The 12,863-nt window shown below is 28.6% G+C and overlaps 1 pseudogene; it reads left to right on the top strand.

The window, feature by feature from the left end:
- Positions 1 to 9,409: 9,409 nt before the first annotated feature.
- Positions 9,410 to 9,692, top strand: LOC109126496 (uncharacterized; annotated as a pseudogene).
- Positions 9,693 to 12,863: the final 3,171 nt, after the last annotated feature.

The raw sequence follows: 12,863 nt of genomic DNA on the forward strand, positions 1-12,863 counted from the left end.
AATTATATCATTCAGATGTTAACATATGTCAATTTTAAAATTATTAAATTTTTAGAAATAAAAATGTAAAAATTCAAAACCTACTATAAAAAGAAAAGATCATTATAAGAAAATTATATATATATATATATATATATTCAAAATTGTAATATTGTTTACTTATTTTAATTTTAAGTTGTTAATTTTACAAGAAAACTAATTACTTTTTATATAAGATAAAAAATATGATTGTGAAAATTATACAACTAACTACTGTTTCTAGAAAAATATAAATACTTACCTTTACATAAAGAAAGAGATTGTTGAAGTAAAAGATTTAAAATAAAAATAGAACGTTTCATATTTTTTTCACCAATCAAATAATTTATTTAAAACGACTACTATTGTAATATATAAGATAGGAGTATGTAAAATTAATGTATGCGTTTTTGTTACTATATTAATGTTAAAGTGAAGAGACATATAATAGATTATTTAATATGTTTATAAAGACAATTTGTTGGTAGTAGTAAACAATAATGAGTAGATTTTAACCGAAAAATATATTTGTGTGTACAAATACACTTTAAGTGGTAATGTTATTTTATAAATGGATATAAATTAGTGTATTATAGCAAAAAAACAACTATTTTCTATAACTAAAAGTTTATCTCTTTACTTTTCTACATTATTTTTACTTACGAAAAAATTAAATAAACATATATTCTTTGTTAAATTTAATTTAATTTAATTTTGATAAATTTGAACTCATCTACAATTATTTTCTTAACTAAAAGTGTATATGTTTACTTTTTTTTTCATGCAAACAATAAATTAAAAGAAAAAATTCCTTGGTTAGTTGCCCAAGCCAGAGGGAAGGGATTTACAAAAGAAACTTCAGAGATAAGAGAACGCTAAGCACGGACAAGACAATTTACCTTCGTATTTGACGCACACAGGAACCAAGAGATGGAGAATAGTTGGAAGGAATCCAGCGAGTTGAACTCATCGAGCATGTTAGAGAAGGACGGCCAATCTTTAGGGGACTGAACCATAATGAGTAATTCAGCACAATCAGTCTCGAAATATTGACAAGCGATCCTTGCAGCACGTATCCGCTCCAAGGCCCAATACAACGCTTCTAACTCCGAATGCAGGGGGAGGGGCTCCGTCTTAGAGACTTGGCCCCCAACAACAAGGTCCGCTCTTCACCAACGCAACACCACCAGTCCAATCCTGAATGCAAATTGGTTGTTTTTCAAAAACCATCAATCTAACAACGAAGTGAAGAAATCTAGACATCCGAAGACAGAGATGGAGCTGACATGACCGCCATAAAAGAGAGCGCCTCTTCCCAGAATAACTTAACGCTCCAGAAAACAAAATCCAAATTCGAGTACACCGACTCATATAGAAAACCCTCTGACCAGACATGAGTCGGAGATAAATCTTAAACTTCACAAAAGAGAGGGAATTCAAAGAAAATGTGATTAATAATCTTAACCACAGAATCACATCTTTTACACCAAATACCACATTGGACATTTCGGTGTATCTATTGAATTTTATAAATAGTTTTTACTTACTAAAAATATTTATTTAAATTCTTTGTTAAATTTAGTTTTATTTAAAAAATTCTAAACCCGCACATCGGGCGGTCCTAATCTAGTATTTTTTATAAGATATAACTTTCAGCATTTTTGGCAGAAAATATTGATTTCACAATTTTGGTAGAATGTTTTTTTTAATTTTGATGACTAGACATTCTCTGATATTACTCAAAAATGGTAATTTAATTATTTTATACATAAATGGGTATTTTTAAAAATTGACTATATGTAAGGATACTTTTGAAAAAGGCATAAAAATGGGCATTCTTGTAATTGCTCCTTAATTATTTTGGTCAAATATAAAATTATTGCCTTTTTAAATTAACTTTGAATATTTTAAATATATAATTATTAGCTTAATGTATCTATATCTTAATAAATATTTTTGTTTTGACTCTCAAATAGGCAATAAATTATTTTGGTCAAATATAAAAATATTTGAGTAAGAACAGAAAAATAATTTATTGTGTGGTGTATGTATATATAAACAATGTTGATTAGTATTCAATAGGAGATACACAAACAAAAAAAGCTCAAAATATAATAAATCATTTATTTATTTCTGCATCATGAAATCTGTTACTTTGGTTATGGTGTCTTGTGTTCTCATATTTTTTGTGATGCATAATGCTAAAGGTGAGATATATATATATATATATATATATATATATATTGGTTATTTGCTTTATATAAAAAAGATTGAATAATGAGAAAAAGTTACGAAAAAACTTGTAATTTTTTCATATTATCAATATAATTTTTTAATCTATGACGTTTTATCCACTATCTAATATATTCGTGGTTGATTTAAAATAGTGGAGGCAAAAGAGCGGGCACCTTTCATTGTTGAATTCATTCCAGGAACCTCATGTTATCGGGATGTTGTTTATGCTTCTTTTCAATGCCAACAGGAAGTTCGAGATAGGTATTATAGTCGTTGCAGATGTACAAGTTTACCAGGTGGACATGATTGTACATGTTATCCTTCATAATTGTACTTTATATGATTTACGGATCATTTAGAAATAAAATTTATTTAATAAAATTTATATATTAAAATGTTTTGTGAATAGTATTTTTTTACGCATATAATAACCCTTGAGAAAGACCCATACTTTGGTTAAATTTAAATTATAAAGGTTAAATTTCAAAATACCAATTAAAATTATTCATTTTTTTATTTCTACATATCACACATACTATAACACCCAACCGTCATCTCCCTTAGTGGAACACCTGTCCACTCCTGGTCTGTTGGGCCACTTCTCTAAGTAGGCTCCACGTTCAGTCTCAGTCAGTAGACGCATCCATATCCGACAAATGGTGTGCTACGACCGAAAAGTTATAAATACTTGTTTATCGACCCTACAATATACCATTTGATATTTTTGTGTTTTTTCCTCACTCGCATAGTTCCGACAATCACTTTCTGTAAGATCATCCATTCTAAAACTACTCCAATATAAATGTAACACCCCGACCGCCACCTCTTAATGGGCCCTATGTCCACTCCCAGTCCATGGGCCCACCTTCCTTAATGGGTCTCACGTTCTCTCACTAGGCCCTTGAGCTCATCCATATCTGATGGTCGGTTTTCTATGTCCAGGAGGCTTTAAAGACATGTTTTCCATCCCTACAAATCATCACATGATCTTTCTCTGTTTTTTGTCCTCACTTGCATAGTTCTGACAGTCACTTCCAGGAAAGTCACCTATCCTAAGACTACTCCAGCTCAAGCACGCCTAACTATAGAGTTCTCTCAGGATCTTTGACCGAAAAGATAAATGCACTTTGGTGACATAGGTGGCCAAATCAATTCTTTTTAACATTTCCGCAAGTCTCTAAAACCGGGGTGTCACAATAAACACGCTTAATTGTGAGTTCTCTCATAACCTTTGACCATAAAGATAAATGCACTTTAGTGATATATGTAGCCAAATCAATTTTTCAAACCTCTCAGCATGCACCATTAAACTGGGGTGTTACATGCACACGCATGTGAATTTCCCTAAATCCATATCAACTGGGGTGTTACATGCACACGCATGTGAATTTCCTTGAATATCAATGTAGCCTCTATGGTTTCACGTTGATGCAAGTCTCATCATTTTTTTATGTTTTGGGTTATTGATTTCTGCTATTCGTGTCTAGAAATTATTCGTAGTTTTATTTTGAAGTTTCCATTAATATATGTGATTTGTAATATAGCTTTTGTTCCAAGAATTATCAATATATGGATTCTAGCTTCAATTTGTTGGCCTGTTATACTTGGTTTGTAATGTTGGTTTATTATACTTGGTTTTATAATTTATACCATCAATAAAACACTTGTGTAAATATATATATATATTCTTATCCTTCGTTTGGTTGAGGTTCATGAGTACAAAAATTTTGATTTCACAATTTTGGTACAATGTTTTTTAATTTTGATGACTAGACATTCTCTGATATTACTCAAAAATTGGTAATTTAATTATTTTAGACATAAATGGGTATTTTTAAAAATTGACTATATGTAAGGATACTTTTGAAAAAAGGCATAAAAATGGGCATTCTTGTAATTGCTCCTTAATTATTTTGGTCAAATATAAAATTATTGCCTTTTTAAATTAACTTTGAATATTTAAAATATATAATTATTAGCTTAATGTATCTATATCTTAATAAATATTTTTGTTTTGACTCTCAAATAGGCAATAAATTATTTTGGTCAAATATAAAAATATTTGAGTAAGAACAGAAAAATAATTTATTGTGTGGTGTATGTATATATAAACAATGTTGATTAGTATTCAATAAGAGATACACAAACAAAAAAAAGCTGAAAATATAATAAATCATTTATTTATTTATGCATCATGAAATCTGTTACTTTGGTTATGGTGTCTTGTGTTCTCATATTTTTTGTGATGCATAATGCTAAAGGTGAGATATATATATATATATATATGTTATTAGCTTTATATAAAAAGATTGAATGATGAGAAAAAAGTTACGAAAAAACTTTTAATTTTTTCATATTATCAATATAATTTTTTAATTTATGACGTTTTATCCACTATCTAATATTTTTCGTGGTTGATTTAAAATAGTGGAGGCAAGAGAGCGGGCACCTTTCATTGTTGAATTCATTCCAGGAACCTCATGTTATCGGGATGTTGTTTATGCTTCTTTTCAATGCCAACAGGAAGTTCGAGATAGGTATTATAGTCATTGCAGATGTACAAGTTTACCAGGTGGACATGATTGTACATGTTATCCTTCATGATTGTACATGTTAATATGTTATCCTTCATAATTGTACTTTATATGATTTACGGATCATTTAGAAATAAAATATATTTAATAAAATTTATATATTAAAATTTTTGTGAATAGTATTTTTTTTACGCATATAGTAACCCTTGAGAAAGACCCATACTTTGGTTAAATTTAAATTATAAAGGTTAAATTTCAAAATACCAATTAAAATTATTCATTTTTTTACTTTTACATATCACACATACTGTAACACCCAACCGTCACCTCTCTTAGTGGACCACCTGTCCACTCCCGGTCTTTTGGGCCACTTCTCTAAGTAGGCTCCACGTTCAGTCTCAGTCAGTAGACGCATCCATATCCGACAAATGGTTTGCTACGACCGGAAAGTTATAAATACTTGTTTATCGACCATACAATATACCATTTGATATTTTTGTGTTTTTTCCTCACTCGCATAGTTCCGACAATCACTTTCTGTAAGATCATCCATTCTAAAACTACTCCAATATAAATGTAACACCCCGACCGCCACCTCTTAGTGGGTCCTATGTCCACTCCCAGTCCATGGGCCATCTTCCTTAATGGGTCTCACGTTCTCTCACTAGGTCCTTGAGTCCATTCATATCTGACGGTCGGTTTGCTATGTCCAGGAGGCTTTAAAGACTTGTTTTCCGTTCCTACAAATCATCACATGATCTTTCTCTATGTTTTGTCCTCACTTACACAGTTCCGATAGTCACTTCTAGGAATGTCACCTATCCTAAGACTACTCCAGCTCAAGCACGCTTAACTGTAGAGTTCTTTGACCGAAAAGATAAATGTACTTTGGTGACATAGGTGGCCAAATCAATTCTTTTTAACCTTTCCGCAAGTCTCTGAAACCGGGGTGTCATAATAAACACGCTTAATTGTGAGTTCTCTCATAACCTTTGACCATAAAAATAAGTGCACTTTAGTGATATATGTAGCCAAATCAATTTTTCAAACCTCTCGGCATGCACCATCAAACTGGGGTGTTACATGCACACGCATGTGAATTTCCCTAAATCCATATCAACTGGGGTGTTACATGCACACGCATGTGAATTTCCTTGAATATCGATGTAGCCTCTATGGTTTCACGTTGATGCAAGTCTCATCATTTTTTTATGTTTTGGGTTATTGATTTCTGCTATTCGTTTCTAGAAATTATTCGTAGTTTTATTTTGAATTTTTCATTAATATATGTGATTTGTAATATAGCTTTTGTTCCAAGAATTATCAATATATGGATTCTAGCTTCAATTTGTTGGCCTGTTATACTTGGTTTATAATGTTGGTCTATTATACTTGGTTTTATAATTTATACCATCAATAAAACACTTGTGTAAATATATATATTCTTATCCTTCGTTTGGTTGAGGTTCATGAGTACAAAATATCGGCTCATCCACCTCTTTTAGAGATTTTGTAAAATAAAAACTACAATGCATTTCTTCTATTTTTTCTTCTTATCATCTACTATCATTTTTTCAATTAGGATATATGTGTAGTACAGAATAAAATAATTAAACTAGAAATAGAAATTTTAAATAAAACTAAAGGTATATAATTTTATTAAAGAAAATAAAATAAAAATAGAAGAAAGAAAATGCATCTAATAGCAAAAAAAAAAAAAAAAACAAAGGCAGAGAAGTAGAACAAGAATAAAACTAACTCAATAAAAAAATTAAAAAAAAATACAAAGAGGGCTTAAACTCACGACCACATAATAATATCACATGGGTGCAAATTTGCCAAATGAATGAGCTAAAGGAAATAAGTCATATAACACATATAAATAAGAGTTATTTTCCTTCTAACACATTTTCTCAATAAAATTATATTAGGAAAATAAGTGCACATTATTTAATTTGGAAAATAACAAATTGTTTTAAATTTTTTTAATAAAATATATAATGGTATGAATTGTAAATAATTTTAATTAATGAAGGTGGTTAGCAAAAATGTATCTCGATTTCTCTAGCAATGATATGTCAGTATAATTTTCAAGAATGTTTCCCTATTATATAGGGGATACTGTATGTATATTAATGATTTATAAGTAGCATGGTTACTTCATATTTATTACTATGTATTTTTTCTTTGTTATGGAAATAAATAGAAATATGTATAATAGTGATTCCAAGATAGTATAGTTTTATACTATATATATATAACTAGATTAGGACCCGTCCGATGTGCGGATTTAGAGTTTTTAGAATAAAACTAAATTTAATAAAGAATTTAAAATAAATATTTTTAGTAAGTAAAAACTATCTATAAAAGTCAATAGATACACCGAAGTGTCTAATGTGATATTTGGTGTAAAAGGTGTGATTTTGTGGTTGAGACTATTAATCACGTTTTCTTTGAATGCCCTTGCTCTTGTGAAGTTTGAGATTTATCTCCGACTCATGTCTCGTCAGAGGGTTTTCTATATGAGTCGGTGTACTGAAATTTGGATTTTGTTTTATGGAGGGATGCCTCTCAATAGGGTGATCTTGATCAACTTCTTCAATTACCATGGATTTTATGGGCAATCCGGAAGACCATAAATAAAAAAAAGTTATTCAAGGTTTAGAGATCGAGGTGAATGATATAATTTCTCAGACTTTGGGCGATAAGTTAGCCTGGGAAGAGGCGCTCTCTTTTATGGCGGTCATGTCAGCTCCATCTCCGTCTTCGGATGTCCAGATTTCTTCACCTTGTTGTCAGATTGATGGTTCTTGGAAAGCAACCAATGTGCATTCAGGATTGGACTGGTGGTGTTGCGTTGGTGAGGAGTGAACCTTGTTGTTAGGGGCCAAGTCTCTAAGACGGAGCCCCTCCCCTGCATTTGGAGTTAGAAGCGTTTTATTGGGCCATGGAGCGGATACATGCTGCAGGGATCGCTTGTCAACATTTCGAGACTGATTGTGCTGAGTTATTCATTATGGTTCAGTCCCCTAAAGATTGGCCGTCCTTCTCCAACGTGCTCGATGAATTCAACTCGCTGGAGTCCTTCCAACTATTCTCCATCTCTTGGATCCCGCGTGCGTCAAATATGAAGGTGAATTGTCTTGTCCGTTCTTCGCCTTCTCTTATCTCTAAAGTTTCTTTTGTAAACTCCTTCCCTCCGTTCTCTTGTCCGTTCTTGGGCAACTAAACAATAAATTTTCTTTAATTTATTGTTTGCATGAAAAAAAAAATAGTAAACAGATACACTTTTAGTTAAGGAAATAGTTGTAGATGAATTCAAATTTATTAAAATTAAATTAAATTTAACAAAGAATATATATTTATTTAATTATTTTCGTAAGTAAACACAATGTATAAAAGTAAAGAGATAAACTTTTAGTTATAGAAAATAGTTGTCTTTTTTTTGCTATAATACACTAATGTATATCTACTTATAAATCTACTATCTACATTACCACTTGAAGTGTATTTGTACACAAAAATATATTTTACTGTTAGAATATACTCATTATTCTTTACTACTACCAACAAATTGTCTTCATGAACATATTAAATAACCTATTATATGTCTCTTCACTTTAACATTTTTATAGTTACAAAAACGCATACGTTAATCTTACATACTCTTATCTTATATATTACAATAGCAGTTGTTTTAAATAAATTATTTGATTGGTGAAAAATATGAAACGATCTATTTTTATTTTAAATATTTTACTTCAACAATCTCTTTCTTTATGTAAATGTGAGTATTTACATTTTTCTAGAAACAGTAGTTAGTTGTATAATTTTCATAATCATATTTTTTTTATCTTATATAAAAGTAATCATTTTTCTTGTAAAATTAACAACTTACAATTAAAATAAGTAAACAATATTACAATTTTGAATTTTTGATATATATATATATATATATATAATTCCTTATAATGATCTTTTCTTTTTATGGTAGGTTTTAAATTTTTACATTTTTATTTTCTAAAAAATTTAATAATTTTAGAATTAACATGTGTTAACATCTAAATGATATAATTGATACGTGTCAAAATATTGTTAATTAGTAATTTATCATCAAGCTTTATATAATAAGATATATTATTTCTAAATATATATATATATATATATATATATATATATTATTGATCTTTGTTCTACATAATGCATGGATTTTCAATTTGGATTTTGATGCGTGCAAGGTGACAAACGATTTCTTAAGAAACCTACAAGGGAGTAAATATGCAAAATGATGTTATAGTTTATAAAGAAGAGTAAAATATGAATGTATATATTAATATATATATATATCCTACACAATTCAAAGATATTTTCGTAAATACGGTATTATATTTAATAAAAAATTGTACTCTTAGTCAACCATTGACTAGCAATTACTATGATAGATTTATTTACGCTCTTTTTGTTTTAACTAGGTGACATGTATTTTAAAATTACCAATTCGAGTTAGTCAATATCTAGCCAAAATATTGTAAAGAAACCCCTATAAAAATCAGACATCAACAACATAAGTGATATAGACTAAATTCATTCATAATTTAATTAATAGAATTCCATCTAAGACGATGAAGACAAGTCTTTTGCTCATGGTTGCTGTTTTGCTGATAACTTGCTCATGTTCGAGTGCTCAACCGATGTATACTGACCAGTGTTGGAATGATATGAAAAGATTTCCTGGATGTTTGGAGAACATAAAGGGAATCTTTCATTTTCCTCTTCGTGAGATCAGGAAAGAATGTTGTCTAGTCGTTATTTTCTGATACGTGTTGGCCAATCATCTTCCCGAGCATGCCTTACATACGTTTCATGATTAAGGGTATATGCCTTATCAAACCCGGATTGCATTGAAGTGTCTTGAGTATTTGCTTCGCTTGACAATTTAATATTTAACTAGATTCACACCCGCACGTACGTGCGGAGTTGATTTCATAAACTAAGTTTGCTATAAAGTTTAAAATATATTATGTACGTGTCAAAAAAAAATTATATAAAATATGTTTGTATATAGTTTTTATTTTGAAAGTGTTAGTTTGTTTTATTTTGAAAATGTTAGTTAGTTTTAGTTTGTAAACTGTAATAAAATAATATATTTGAAAGTAATATATGACAAATCAATCTATATGTAAAAAAAATGTAAAAATAGTTTCATACACCATAGTTAAGAGTACTGCTTTTCCATAGGTATATAATTAGAGCGTATAAAATCAATAACTGAAACTAAGAGCGGTTGTTATATTCATTTTGTGAATATTAGGTTGAAATAATAGCGGTTTCACGAAGAAATTTGGATTGATGTGATGGTGGATTCAGATCAAATAAGAATCAAATTAGTGATCGATTAGATTAATTATTATTAAGGAAAAAAGATGACTAACTACACGAAGTATTGGAGAATACATGGTCACACATGCCAAGTATAATATTGTATCCTCAACTACACGAAGTATATGTATTGCATGACTACATGCATGAACTATATGACGTTATGTGGTTAACACCATAGACATATAATCCGGTACACCGGTCGAATAATTCCGACTAAGACCGACGTTGATTCCGGCGTTGACCAACATTGACCAAAAAAAATTGTATTTTAATTTTTTTCTATGAAAAAACAAAATAATAAATTACTATATTAAATTATTTATGAATTTTCATGATTAGAAAACATTCTATTCAATATCTAAATATCTTAGGTATCTCTAATGTATTTATTCTTATAATTAATTATTTTTTTTAAAGCTAAAATAATAGTTAAATAAAAATAATTAATAATTATTTTCAAGATATTAATAGATTTTATCTTGATTTTAGGATATGTTTGCAAAAGGATATAGAATAAGAGGATTTTTTCAAATGCCCTTATATTATATATTGAAAATAATTATGTATCATTATATTTTATCTATTAAAAGTAAATAGTGTTAATTTTTTGTTATTGTTTACATGTTATTAGGAGTATGTAAATTTTTTTTATACCAAAGAGTATCTAAAATTTTGTATACTCTTTACCATGCAAATTTTAAAGTAAAGAGTCATATACTCAAATCTTTTGCATATTATTTTCTAATGAAAATAGTTGAATTTGATTTTATTGATTCTTGTAGTATTTAAAATTTTAAATAATATGATGATCAGAGATTTATATATATAAAATAATTAATAATTACATATGTTATATATATATATATATTTCTTGAAAATAATTATTAATAATTTTATTTAACTATTAGTTTAGCTTCAAAAATAAAAGTAACTAATTATAAGAATGAATACATTAGAGATATAGAAATAATTAGATATTGAATAGAATGTGTTTTCTAATCATGAAAGCCCATATATAATTTAATATAATAATTTATTATTTTGTTTTTTAATAGAAAATATTAAAATACAATTTTTTTTGGTCAATGTTGGTCAACGCCGGAGTTAATGTCGGTCTTTGCCGGAATCATTCGACCGGTGTACCGGATTGTATGTCTATGGTGTTAACCACATAACGTCATATAGTTCATGCATGTGGCCATGCAATACATATACTTCGTGTAGTTGATGATACAATATTATACTTGGCATGTGTGACCATGTATTCTCTGATACTTCATGTAGCTAGCCATCTTTTTTCCTATTATTAAACCCGTGAACTATCAAACCAGAAATAACGCTAAAAATTTAGTTTTTTTGATAGAATATTGACCTAAAGTATTACTAAAGCGCTTGTGTAACGAAATTAATATTTTTTGGCCCGTCAAAAACTCCCTCTAAAAAACCAAATGAGTAATGTATGCATTTGCCTTGCTTGAATTTATAAACCGTGAGGGTAACAGGCATTTCAATAAATAATTTTTTTCTAATATATAAGATATATTTGAAGAGTCGTGGTAAGACATTATGATGGAATACTCTTAAAATATTCAAATCTACTCAAAAATTTGAAATAATCATCGTAAATTAGACATGTATCCGTTCCGAAGTTGACGCATACTCAAATTAGTGAGATTTTGAGAACTGAATATAGCTACCAAAAAAGTTTATACTGTAACTTGTTACCCAATTTTTTTACATTATAATGTTTTTTATTCTTTAAATTACACGTTCTTATTTTATACCCGTTATAATTAGTCATGATATTTGAAATAAATAAGTATATGGAGATTTTAAATATATAACAAACCCGTCCCTTCTTCTATTTTATCAAGAATAGTTTGTCAATGTATATATATATTTTTTTTTCAAAAATAGAAATATCTATGGAAATGTTTTTGTGATACATAAAATTAAAATAAAAAACTACTATTTCATTCTTAAATGCGTAAACATCGTTTTGTTTTGTTTTGTTTGATTGACAGAATTTAAATAACACACAAATTCAATAAAAATATAGCAGATAATGTGAATTTACAATTTGTAATTAGTTTATAACCTGTATTATGAAACATTTTCATTATGGGACATACATGTCTACACCTTGTGCTATATGTTGTGTGGATGGAAAGACAAATCTACTATACAATTACATCTTATTATATTTTTAGTGGCATTTTATTGTAGTAATCTCAAATCCTATTGTAAGAAAATTATGATCCAGCGATGCCAGAATTGATCTTACAATAGTATGTATTTTTCACAAACAATTCAGACTATATATTTTGATCTTGTAGTTATAGTACGTATTAAATATATGGGATTTTGAATTTATTATAATTTCCTTATGTTGTGTTTTTTTTTATATATAACTGCACTATTTTTGGCTAAAAAATATGTTGAACCATTTGGATTATTTCCTCATTCGAATACAAAGGATCCCACGTATTCAAGATTTGAAGACTAATGATTCTAATTTAATTATTTAGATATTAATTAAGGTAGTTTGCAATTTTTAAGGGACACTGATTTTATTCTATTTTTACTAATCTTTCTGTTTTTTTTATGGTAGGTTATAACTGCACTCGATTTTATGTGTTATATCATTTAAGTTTTTTCGGCTAATACAACTAATATTAATCTGTTTGGCTCCAA

Source organism: Camelina sativa, chromosome 9 (assembly GCF_030686135.1).
Source record: "Camelina sativa cultivar CO46 ecotype springtype chromosome 9, ASM3068613v1".
NCBI lineage: Eukaryota > Viridiplantae > Streptophyta > Magnoliopsida > Brassicales > Brassicaceae > Camelina > Camelina sativa.